The sequence below is a fragment of the Solanum pennellii genome, chromosome 4 (genome assembly GCF_001406875.1).
Source record: "Solanum pennellii chromosome 4, SPENNV200".
Taxonomy (NCBI): domain Eukaryota; kingdom Viridiplantae; phylum Streptophyta; class Magnoliopsida; order Solanales; family Solanaceae; genus Solanum; species Solanum pennellii.
Genome location: NC_028640.1, coordinates 44863460 through 44876892, shown reverse-complemented (window position 1 = coordinate 44876892; position 13433 = coordinate 44863460).

The window sequence follows — 13433 nt, the reverse complement described above, 5'->3', positions numbered from 1 at the left end:
TGTCGACTGCCTCCATCAGTCCAGAATTGGAATATTTTTCTCTCTTTCAGATGGCACCTTCTCTAAATCAATCGACAGACCAACAATACGGTCCATTAATGCACCTACATCCCGTCGATGCCCTCCGTCTCTCTATCCTAGAATTTCTCCAACTTCGGACATTGGAACTATCTCTGATAAAATAAACAATCTTCTAGTACGGTTCATCGATCCCTTTCGTAGTTCCACACTTTGTTAGATTTGCTCGAGTTTCTCCATCAGTCTGAACTGCAATCGATGGTCACCTTCTACGAACCGTCGATGGCTTTCGTAGGTCTTCTTTCTGGACTATTTTTCCAACTGCCTTTTGTGTTTTTATTCTGGAAATCTTTCCTGCAAAACAAATATAAAACATGTTAAAACATACTTTTAAAAGGCTCTAGACACACACAAATCTTAAGCAAAATGTATTGAAAGCACTGTGAAACCACGGTACATCAACAGCCTCAACTTAAATTCGTTGTTTGTCCTCAAGCGATTCACTATGACTCAAAACCACACTTGTGCAAAAGTATACTCTTTTAAGCTTTCGCAATCACATGGCTATCAATACCAACTCTTTCTTTGATTTAGTGCATGCTTGTGCTCTCAGGTTTGAACAAGGTAATTCATGTGGATCACAACATTGACACAGACTCACCATGTACAGACAGTTCTAATGTTTTGCCTCTCACTGAGGTATCAACTTTTCGACATTGCAACTAGTGCCCTCACTTCAAAAGAAATCCTCATTTTTTGCACAATGATTTTAAGTTTCGGTACAAGGATCTTTACTCAACACTCACGCTCGGAAACAACTTCATACATAACTAGTACTCGTCGCCATTGGCCTTCCCTTATTTTCTCTGCTTAGGTTCACCACACTAGACTCTAGGATCAAGGTATGACTTTCTTGGATTGTAATGTAGGCTCAGGGTCAGGTGTGATACATTTAAGTATATTTTAGTGACTTTTTGCCCTCGTTGACATTTTCGTTAAGCTTCCTACCTCTTTTCATTGCCTTTTACGCCTTAATTTTCTTTGCTTTTCATCTTTTCTTTGCTCTCCTTCTTTTTGGATATGACTCATAATTATATTCAACTTTATCAAAATCTTTCATTTCTTTTCTTTTACTTTTCTTTTATCTATCATTCACATTACTAATTTCACCGAGTAACATATTTCACATTCAAATCTTTTCATACCCATTTCGGGTTCTCACTCATAATAGCCACCCTCAACTCATGGATTTTCCATGAGTTGAGGTACAAAATACCCTAGTATCGGTTCAGGGCCAAGACGATGTCATCTTCTGCATTAGGCACCCTTAACTTAGGCGTTTGGCCTAAGTCGAAGTGCATATATCCAAGGAGGGACCGGGCCCAAAACATTAAACCCTGGGAAGGTGAGTTGGTGAGAAAAAAGTAGGTCTATCATAGGCTCAACAGATTTTGGATCAAAAAGGATAAAGCTTCTGTTTGTTAACTTTATTTTAGTCTAGATGTTTGTTAATTTGAACAAGGGCCTATTATCGTTTCCTAGTATTCTAACACATATTCCCTTTGCAGGACTAACCAGGCAAGTCAAACACCTCACACTCTCTTGACACCTCATTACACTATCAGATTGTCTGATTTCCCAATTTAGGTGTTAGTTGAGGGTCATGTAACGCGTGCCTATCTATGTCATACTTAGAGCCAACACATTTAACTCATTTTCACCTAATCATGCAAGCACTTTCTAGGACGTGATATTATTAAATTTCAGCCATTATGATTCATCTTTTATCTTTTATACTTTGTTGAAATAACGACACGCCAGTTCAACAGAAAATTAAATGATCTCTTGGGGAAAAAGAACACAGGCAAGAAAACCCCAAGAGAGGATTGTGAGTTGCGCTACTCAGACTTCACCCTAACACTCACTTTCAATTTACCCCACCCCCTAACAAAAAGAGCATGCCATTGTACTCAATGCATAAAGAACATAAGTACAGGGTGGTAGGTGAAGTAAACCTGAGGCACAGAGCGACGACGATCTCTCAACAAGTGGGGGGTCCGCTTTCCTGAAACTCGCAACATCATTGCTTGGGTCACCCTCAATGGTTCCCACATTAATCTCCACATCATTAGTGGTGCTCCTCTCACCGATCCCGATATGAAACTAGATGCCCCTACGTCCATCTCTTCTTCCTTAATCTGACAGGCCTCCTCATCTGCTAGTGAAGCGCTCCTAGCAGCCTCGAGGTCCATCCTCTCTTTCTTCCTCGCACGGGCATTATCTCTTGCATAAGTACTGCGGTTAGAACTGTGTCTCTTAGCACGACCATGTGGCTCAGGCTGCGGCTCAGCAGAAGGCTTGAACAATGTGTCAAGCACTTTGTCCTCTGCGATCTCAATAGTCACACTCTACGACTCTCTACTCCTCATCTCCAGAATTGCATCTACATCAGCACGCAATTCGATCCTCAGCCCCAGAAATGGACTTCTGCATCCAAGGCTGCATGTGGTGGAGTAGGGTGGCCATCTGTGCCTCTAACTTCTGTACAGGCGCTAAATGAACCAGTGTTGCAGATGGCGGTGTGGATCGGGATGAGCTGGGGGGAATGCTGGCAGCATGAGTAGAGTAAGGTGGGGTGGTATCAGTAGACTCAGATGTATTTGGATTAACCCCTTAGGCTAACTCTATCATCTCTACAAAATTCTCATTTAATGGGGCCACCTCAATCCTGGGCCCTGTCCATGATGCTGCTACATTGGTCTCATTCCTGATGAGATCTATATCGACTATCCCCGCCGGGTGACGTAGTGTGTCACAATGCCAAATGGGTATCCCGGCCTCCTTATAAAGCTAGAAGATCAAAAAAGCAAAAGGGTAAGTAGTAGAGGTCTTGAAAGCCCTCCCATGGATCATCGCCTTCAGCACCTTAGCAAAATCTATCTCCAACCCCTCCACCACGACTTCTACCAACACCTCCCTATCCCAAGTAAGAATATTATCGGCATTTTTCTGTAATAGATGGTTTGGACTACCAACTAGAAGAACTTGGTCGTGAATGTGAGGGTGGCATTCTTAATCAAACCTCGGGGGGTCTAAAACCCAGTTAGCCCTCTCATAATCAGTCGCCAGATGTTGGGCCAACCACCTCTTCTTAGACTCTCTCTACTCTATGGTTCTCTGTAAAGCGCCACTTTTGACCATATCCCACATGTAGTCGAATTTTGGAGTAATAGGGGCACATTATGTCTTAGTGGTGGGGCCATTCAGGAACTGGCAGAGGGTGGCCTCCGAGATATCAACCCGACAACCCCTGACTAGAACGGAGATGAGCATGTCCTATTTGGTAGGTCTCGCTCGCCTATCAATAGAGACCCTTAGAGTAGCCACATAGGAAGTGTAGAACTCCCTGACTATCTCCTCGTAGTAGGACCCCAAGATCTGCTCCTTCCACTCAAACTTGTGCCGGTTGAATAAACTATGCACCTCGGGGACTGTATGCAAACTTCCTTTAAGAACCCTGACGCTCAAAATTTACCAACCGGGTCATCACCCCCTTCTCATTCAACATTTTGGCGTCTCTATAGACATGATACTGACAATCAATTCACCATCGGTTAGGTTCCTAAACAACCGGTGCAGGGACATCTACTCGAGGTGCAGGGGAAGACTCTGAGCTGGTAACCTCATCAGACGAGGCTTGGTGATCGTGGCCCTCTGGCTGAGTGGTCCCCTAAGAGACAGAACCAGAGACAGAGGGCTCATTCGACCCTGAAGAGTGGGCCGACCTTGATGCTGAGGCAGATTCGTATCCAGAGGATACTTCAGAACTCGATGGAACTCCTGACGGTGAGCTGGTCAGTGTGTTCTTCTCATTAGACTTAGAGGCAGTGACTACGGCGGGAACCACCTTCTAGGGGTACCTCGAGTGGCTATTTCAGCAAGTGTTGTGGTTGTGGCATCTGGCGGAATGTACACCGGTTCTTTTTCACTGTCAGAGTCGACAATCAACCGATGGGAAGGGCCACTGACTTGGACTTGCCCCTTTCGTAGACGATGTCCTTTTTGGGAGCCATTAGTACCTGTATAGTAGTTATTTGTCTCAATTAAGACTAAGTACATACTCGAAAACTCACCATAATGAGAAAAACATGAAAAATAATCAACACTATCTAGACACAATTTCAGGTCGACGGTCCGTCGATAGGGTCCCTCGGTAGACACTTAGAATTATTTAATTTATAAAAAAGAAATTAGACTTCTCTATCAGTTGACAGACCGTAGTCCACTTCCATCGTCTAACATTTAGAATATTTTTTAGAAATGAGTGAAAATAAGTTCTATGAATGAAACGACGAACGTGCAGTACGGTCTGTCGATCAATCGACAGATCATAGTCCACTTCCATCATTTCAGACTTCAATAATTAAGGGTGGTCCAATTGACGGACCCCATCGACGGCCCGTCGATCCATCAACTGCCCGTCGAAGGGGTCTCGTACTATTGGCTTGAGACAAACTTCAGGCCTTCTTGCAAGATCAACTTATTTGGACCAATTTTTTAACCCACGTGAGTGTAGACAAGCATTATAACACCCACAAAAACATATTCGTCATTTTAGAGTTTCGGTTTCACATAATTTGTGTTATAATTCATTCACACTATGAAACCCTAAGTCAGAATTTCTAACACTACAGAGAAAATCACAGTATAGGCTTACTAATAAGCGATACAACCACATTATGTCATTTTGACGGATGTAATACACGAGTTATTAGCATGCAATATCAATTAATTTAGTCCCTCAGTCAAGACCCACATTCGAATTTCTGTTAAACAACTATGAACGAGAATTCAAAGCGTAAAGGAAATCAAAATACCTTCAGTTCGTAGTGGTGTAGTTCTGATATGAACTTTGAACAGTAGACTACTTGCCCGAACTTTGATCATCGGCCTAAGAACAACGGGGAAACAAGAGAGTTTGAGAAGAGAGAGTTTGGGGAATTTGGGGGATTCTGTTTGGGATTGATATGGAAGATGGGAAGATGATGGTGTGTGAGAAATGAAAGAAATAAAGGTATAGAAATGGTTTTGGAAGGAATTTTAAAAGAATTTTAATGTTGGAATGAATGTGAACCGTCGGGCCGGGTCGGATCGGGTCACTGGCATTTTAGACTTACGAAACACCGTCGACGATCTCTCGTTTGCATCTAGACTTGGAGAAAATTTAAGGGACATACCTGGGATCTACGGTCACCATTGATGGTCCGTCGATTGAACAACGGCCCGTTGATGGGGTCCGTAGAACTATGCACCAGACCATATTTGTAGATTTTTTTTTCGGTCCCTACACATGTAACACCCATTAGGATATTCTTTTTTTTTTCTGGACACTTTTGACACATGGACCCTACACTAATCTCTAGCCAACACTAGCACTCAGGCAAGATTGAAATAAGATCAAAAACAAAACGAAATACAAAAAACGACTATTAATACAAAGCATAGAAAGCCTATCGTTGGATAGAGGATACACCTTGGGTTGCCTCCTAAGAAGCGCTTTATTTAACATCGTTGCACGATGCATGCTTTTTGATTACTCAGACTTCATCAAGGTGATAGGACTCATCCACTTCAATGACACTCTCTGCATGCCCCAGGTAGATCTTAATTCTTTGCCCGTTGGCTGTGAACTTTGGACCCTTCTTATTCTCCAATTCAACCGCTCTGTGCGAGAACACTTTAGTGATGAGGAATGTCCCTGTTCACTTGGACTTGAGTTTGCCCGGAAACAAGCGTAGCCTAGAGTTGAATAAAATCACCAAATCACCAAGCGAAAATTCTTGCATTTTAATCTTTTGATCATGGTACTTCTTTAGATTCTCTTTGTAGATGGGTGAACTTTCATAGGCTTTGAGGCGAAACTCATCAAGCTCATTCAACCCATTTAGTCTTTGTTCCGCCGCTTCATTCCAATCCATCTTCAGTTTCTTCATTGCCACATTGCTTTTTGCTCTATCTAGACCGGCAAGTGACAAGCCTTCCCATATACAAGTTGGTATGGAGACACCAATGAGATTCTTATATGCAGTCAGGTAGGCCCAAAGAGCATCATCAAGTCTCCTTGACCAATCCATTATATTAGCATTCACCTTTTTCGCCAGAATTTGCTCGATCTCTCGATTGGACAACTCAACTTGCCCGCTAGTCTGTGGATGATAAGGAGTAGCCACATTATGGTGATCCTCATATTTCTCCAATAGCACTTTGAACAAATTATTACAAAAGTGAGAGCCACCATCACTAATAATGGCTCCAGATGTGCCAAATCTGGAGAAGATATTCTTTTTCAAGAATGAGGTGACACTCTTTTCTTCATTGTTACGAATGTTATAGCTTCCACCCATTTAGATACGTAGTCAACCGCCACAAGTATATGCTTCATCCCATGAGAACTCACAAACGTGCCCATAAAATCAATGCCCCTTACATCAAATAACTCAATCACCATAATCAGATTTAACGGGAGCTCTTGCCTCTTTGAAAATCCTCTATCTTGCTGGCACCGATCACATGATATGGCGAACTCATGCGCATCTTGATGAATGGTTGACCAATAATATCCACACTGCAAAATCTTATGCGCAATCCAGATACCACTATGGTGCCCACTCAACATATCAACTTACTGTACACAACAACGAATAATCCCATTGGCACAACTTCGATAGAAGTAAGGCTCATCCAAAAAAAAATTCACATCATACATGAACTTCTTCCTCTGATGGAAAGACAAGTCCGATGAAACTATATCACTACACAGATAATTTGCTAAATCTGCAAACCATGGAGTCAAATCTTGAGAAGCAGCCAATACATGTTCATAAGGGAATGCATCATCAATTTAAACCTTATCTCCCACTTCATGCATAGCTTCATCCTCTAGCCTAGACAAGTGATCGGCAACTTGATTCTCAGTCCCCTTTTTGTCTTTTACCTCGAAGTCAAACTCTTGCAGTAATAGCACCATCTAATCAACCTTGTCTACGCATCCTTCTAGACATCAAATACCTCTACGCGGAGTGGTCTATACGCACAATGATCCTCGTTCCAAGCAAATAGGAGCAAAATTTCAAAAGGAAACACCACCACAAGATGCTTTTGTTTGGTTAATTTTGTAGTTCGTTTGAGCTTCATTCAGGGCCTTACTTGAATAGTAAATGGGGTGAAAGATTTTTTGACTTCTCTCTCCCAATACCACACAAACAGAAAACCCACTAGCATGACACACCACCTCAAATAGTTTACTCCAATCTGGGGAAATAATAATGGGCGCGGAACACCAACTTCTCCTTCAACTCTCCAAATGCTTTCAGAAAAGATTAATCAAAATAAAACTTACATTCCTTCTCGAGTAGTTTGCACAAAAGATGTGCAATTTTTGAAAAATCCTTGATAAAACTCCGTTATAAACCCGCATGTCTAAGAAAAATTCTCACACCTTTTACAGAGATGGGTGGAGGAAGCTTCTCGATAACTTCGACTTTATCTCGATCAATCTCTATCCCTTTCTCTAAGATGTGATGGCCCAACACTATACCTTCTTTCACCATAAAGTGACATTTTCCCAATTAAGCACTAGATTATAATCCTCACACCTTTTGAGCACCTCGGCCAAATTGTTTAAACACCGGTCAAAGGAGTCTCCAACCTTACAGAAGTCGTCCATGATCAGCTCAATAGTTTCTTCCACCATATCTGAGAATATTGACATCATATATCGCTTGAAAGTGGCAGGTGCATTACACAACCCAAACGATATCCTTTTGAATGCAAATGTCCCATAAGGGCAAGTAAAATTGGTCTTATCTTGATCCTTAGGGGCAGTAGAGATTTGATTGTACCTCGAATAGACATCAAGAAAACAATACCACCCTTTTCTTGAGATTCTATCTAACATCTGATCCATAAAGGGCATGGGGAAATGGTCATTCTCAGTCCACACATTCAACCTCCGATAATGCAAATAAACTCTCTATCCGGTCACTGACCGCATTTGAACTAGCTCGTTCCTCTCATTAGGCACCACATTTATCCCACCATTTTAGGCACACACTTAGCAGGGAAAACGCAACTACTGTTTGCAATAAGATTAATGACTCTGGCATCTAACCACTTGATGATCTCCTTTTTCACTACCTTTTGCATAGGTGGATTGAATCTTCTTCAGTGCTCAATATCGGTTTGTGATCGAGCATGAGTTAGATTTTGTGTGAACAAATGTCGGGGGATCCTAATAATGTCCGCAATAGTCCATCCAATGGCTCGTTTGAACCTCTTCAACACTTCCACTAAACACTCTACTTGTTGACCATTCAAATCAAATGTGATTATCACCGGTAAAGTGCCATCTCTACCCACGAACACATACCTCAGATGAGGTTGTAGAGCCTTAAGCTCTTATTTCGAAGCCTCCTCAATATATAGTTTTGCGGGTGGAGACTTGTGATGCTTCATATCTAACTCTAATTTCTTTGGTTTTTACCGATATTCATTTTATTCAAGTGCAGCCACTAGAGACCCATAATATTCAATACCATCACGCTCAAAATTCATAATCACTACCTCTAGTGCCTCGAAGCCTAGTCGCTCTTCAATTTGTACCTCAGATATACTCTCAACCCTGTAGGATATAGCATAAACCATTTGGAGCTTACCGCTCTGATTCATGGACCTACAGATGTTGAAAGTTGCTTCTTCATTGTTGAATCTAAACTTTATCTGCCCCTTTTCAATATCAACTAATGCACGCCCGGTGGCAAGGAATGACCTCCTTATAATAATGGAAACCTCAAAATCAAACCTCACGGCCAAGAATAAAAAAATCAGTCGAAAATATAAATGACTCCACTTACACAAGCACATCATGGATTATAATTATGGGCCTCTTCCTGTTCGATCAGCCATCAAAACCGCATCGTAGTAGGCTTTGGGTCACCCAAGCCTAACTTCTTATAAATGGAAAGAGGCATGAGGTTTATGCTTGCACCAAGATCACATAGTGCTTTAGAAAAGTGTAGCAACCCGATTGTACATGGAATGGTGAAAGAGCCAGGATCTTCCTTTTTTCTGCACAAGAGATCTTGTAGTAATAGAAATACAATGCTACAATCTGTCATCATCCTCAAAACTCACTGATCTCTTCTTTGTCACCATATCCTTCATAAACTTAGCATAACCGGGCATTTGTTCCAAAGCTTCCATAAAAGGAACATTGATGGAATGATGTTTCAGCATAGTGATAAATCACCGGTATTTACCATCCTCAGTATTCTTCACAAATGTCTAAGGGAATGGAGGTGGAGGTCTAGGAATGGGGACTACTTTCTGAGATACCTCTACTTCTATAACCGTGTCGTCCACCAACTCTCCACTAACCTCTACAACCTCTTTGTCTTTTCTCCTGTCATCTTCTACCACAGACAACCTAGGTGGATCAATGGTTTGCTTACCCCCTCGAGTAGTGACCGCCATGAAGTACCCATCATTTTTAGTATTTTGGATGGTGTTTCTAGTAAGAGTTCAAGGTTGGCGTGGATTCACAGTAGTAGAAAATTCTTAAGATAATTAATCAAAATTGTATGTGCATCCACCTTCTGCGAAAATATTGGGTAAATCACCTTTCATCTCTTTGGCATACTCATCACTAGTGTCAAATATCCTCATCATTTTTTGTGGCATATCTTCAACTAGCGCTATACTACCTCCACCATCCCTAGGAGCAACTTCCTGATTTTGTGAGGGAATTTAGGGTCCACTTCAATCATTTCTATTACCATACTGACCCCGGTTGTAGTTGTTATCATAGTTGTTGTTTCAATCTCGAACATATAGACCCTCTCAATTGTAGTTACCATAGTTCGGACCTTGATTTCCTTAACCTTGGCACCAATTTTACTGATTGGAGCCTTGAGAGTTTGGTCGGAAACCCCTCGTCTGCTCATTCACTGCAGAGGCATCTTCTTCATAATAATACTTATCTACCGGTGGTGGTAGTTTAGTCAAGTAGTTCACCGCATTTACCTTTTCTAAACCTCTGCTCACATGTTTCAAAACCAAACCTAGCTTAGTTCTCATTTGGTCCGACTCTTCACACATCTCATCTCTTGTTGGGTTGTTTGTAGCTTGTAGTGCAAAGGTATGTCTCCCAGAGTCCGACTTTTTAGTGCTCTAAGCCTTGTTGTTTCGATATATCTTCTCCAACTTCTCTGCAATCTCTGCATATGTGAACTCTCCATAGGAACCCCCCACAATAGTGTTGAGTACTGCTATATTGTTATCATCTTGATCACGATAGAAGTATTCTTTCAACGATTCATCATCAATGCAGTGGTTTGGGACGCCTATTACAAATTCAGTAAATCTATCCATAGAGCTACTCACCGACTGCCCATATAGTACCACAAAGTTGTTCACTTTTTTTTTGTGGTTGAGCTTCTTCGACACTGGGTAATACCTTGCTAAGAACGTATCTCTCAACTGATCTCAAGTATAAATGGAGTTGTTGGGAAACTTAGTAAACCATATGGCAGTATCTCCTGTCGGTGATAGCGGAAACAATCGCAACCTGATGACATTCATATCCAAGTCTTGCCTACGCACACAACTCTTACACATAGAATCAATTTGGTTACGTGAGCATGAGGGTCCTCTAATGACAGTCCCGAGAATACACCCCTCGCAGTGAGCATTTGCATCAAACTACTTGTCACCATAAATGTATGCCCAGGTGGCAAAGGGGGGTAAGACAAGAGTTCCATCAGAGTCAGCAATGTTAACGTTACCCCTATAGTAATCTTGAGGTCATGGTGCTGTAAGCTGCATCCTCTACGCATTCTCCAATTGATTTTGAACCTGCACTTGATTGTGTGCCTCAATCGGTAATGGAGGTTGATGAATTGCCCGATCACCTAGATTGGCTGGGTTCTGTGGATTTTCCATTCTTTGCAATGTACGGTTAAGATCAGGATCAAATGGAATGAGTGGTTCTCCTCGGCATCATGTATTTGGCATACACTAAATCTAGACATGAAAGAGACTAAAACAAAAAGAAAAAGTAAAATCATGAAACTGTTGACTAAATATCAATAATGTATTTAAAGTTAATCTAAAAGACAGATTCCTTGGTAGCGGCGCCAAAATTTGAAACGCTCAAATTACACCTCCCTAAATAAGTATAAGTGGTCGTAATCAAGCAGAGAACCCAACTTGTAGGTTGGCATCGATCCCACGAGGAAAATGGTTTAGACTTAACTTCAATGTATAATTATGTTTATTTAGCCAAGGTTTTTCTGAAAACGGTAATTAAAGGGGCGTTTCTGTGAAGCAAATATCTTAAACACTTCTAAGTTAACAAGTGAACGAAAGTTTAAAAAAATGAGTTTCTATCAAGTTGTGAGACAAACTAGGGTAATGTGCTCCCCATAGGTTCATAAGGTCGTATTCCTAGCAATAACAATTCTTTCCTAGTGTTTTTCATGTAACGTGGTAAGTTATGTATCTCTAAATCCTTGGTCCGACATATAGAGAATTTTACCCCATACATTGGTCCGGCTAAGTGTGTATGACTTAGTTATTACTTCGAATAAATCAACATTAGCCTATTAGATAGTATCATGATACGCTCAAACTTACTTCTCAAATAAGAAGTAAAGCGGTCGTGTCAAGTAAATAACCCAACTAGTGAGGTTGGGATCGTTCCCACGAGGAAAATAGTCTAGACTTAACTTCAATCTATTACTACTTTTGTGTATTCAATTACTTCCTTGGAAAGTAAAAACAATAAAAGGGGGGTTTCTATTTCTTAATGAATGAAAATAACTACCTAAATTGAAAGAGACACTTAACAGCTTTGGATGTTGGATTTTAATCAATTAATCAAAGTAACTAGGGTTTACGTGTTCCCCACAGGTTCATAACTTGATAATTATAACTATAACAATTCTTTCCTAGTATCTTGCATGCAAAGTGATAAGTTATGTATTTCTAAATCCTTGGTCCGGCATCCAGAAAATCTCACTCCGTACCTTGGTCCGGCTACGTGTGTTGCTATCCTAACCCTTATCTTTACCTCATATTAAGCATCGTATTCGATATTTGACTAAGTTATTACCTCGTACCAATCAAGACTAGCCTATTTGATAGTATACACTAAATCTATGTTGATTATTCTTTTCCTATTATCTACCTCCTTGGTCCAGCAAGTAGCATTAAGGCGAGTTCTAATGTTGGCCATCCGTTAAAAAGACTTCTAAGCGAAAGAATTATTAATACATGCAAGACACTATTCTAGAATTGTTATTTTAGTTAGGTTTTATCTCATTATTTGCCTATGGTTCCCACAACCTTAGTTATGGAGTTTAGTTACTCATAGTCATAATCACAATATTCAAATATATTAAATAAGAATTCATGTACTTACTTCAATGAGAAAGAGTAAAATCCGAAAGTTTGCTTGATTAATCACCAATAATCACTTGCAAGAATCTCAAAGTAATCAATAATCTCACAAAAAAGTCTAATGATAATCCAGAATCTAACACTAATACACAGAGTCTAATAATGATCCAGAGTCTAACCTCAAAAACGAGGTTTTTCGAACTATTTATAGAAAATAAAAACCTAATTAAACAAGGACTCTATTTGCTGGAAATCTGTCAAAACGCGGCTGGGTCGACGGAACTCGCGACGGATCGTCGTGGTCACGACGGACCGTCATGGACTCCGTCGTCCCATACTTATGCAATATCTTCTGCTGCTCTCTTCATTACCCTCGACGGCAGGTATGACGGACTGTCATAGGCACAACGGTCCGTCGAGGGTCTTCGTTTCAAAACACATGAACTCTTGGAATATGGGTACTGGGACTACTTCTCTGAACTTCATGACGAACCTGCAGGACGGACCGTCATAGACACGACGGACCGTCATAAACTCCGTAGCCCCACACTTGGTCATACTTCCCCATCTTCCTTCAGCAGCTGCACTACGCAGCCACCTACGGACCGTCACAAGCACGACGGACCGTCATAAGCTCCGTAGGTGGTCTCTTCTGCATTTCTTCGCTCAAAATCTCCGCATTCATCTATGGACAGATTTCCTGCAAAATAAAGAGAATTTTATATAAGAATTAGCACAAAAAGGCTTTTGGACACACTAAACTTAAGGAGAAAGTATTAATAATACCGTGAAACCACGGTATATCAACACCCTCAACTTAAATTCGTTGTTTGTCCTCAAGCGACGCACTATGATTCAACACAAAATCTTTGTACAATAGTATCCATGTTTCATCCTTTACAATCATTTGGCTATCAATCCCGATTAATCTCATCAAATCTATGCATGCTATCACTATT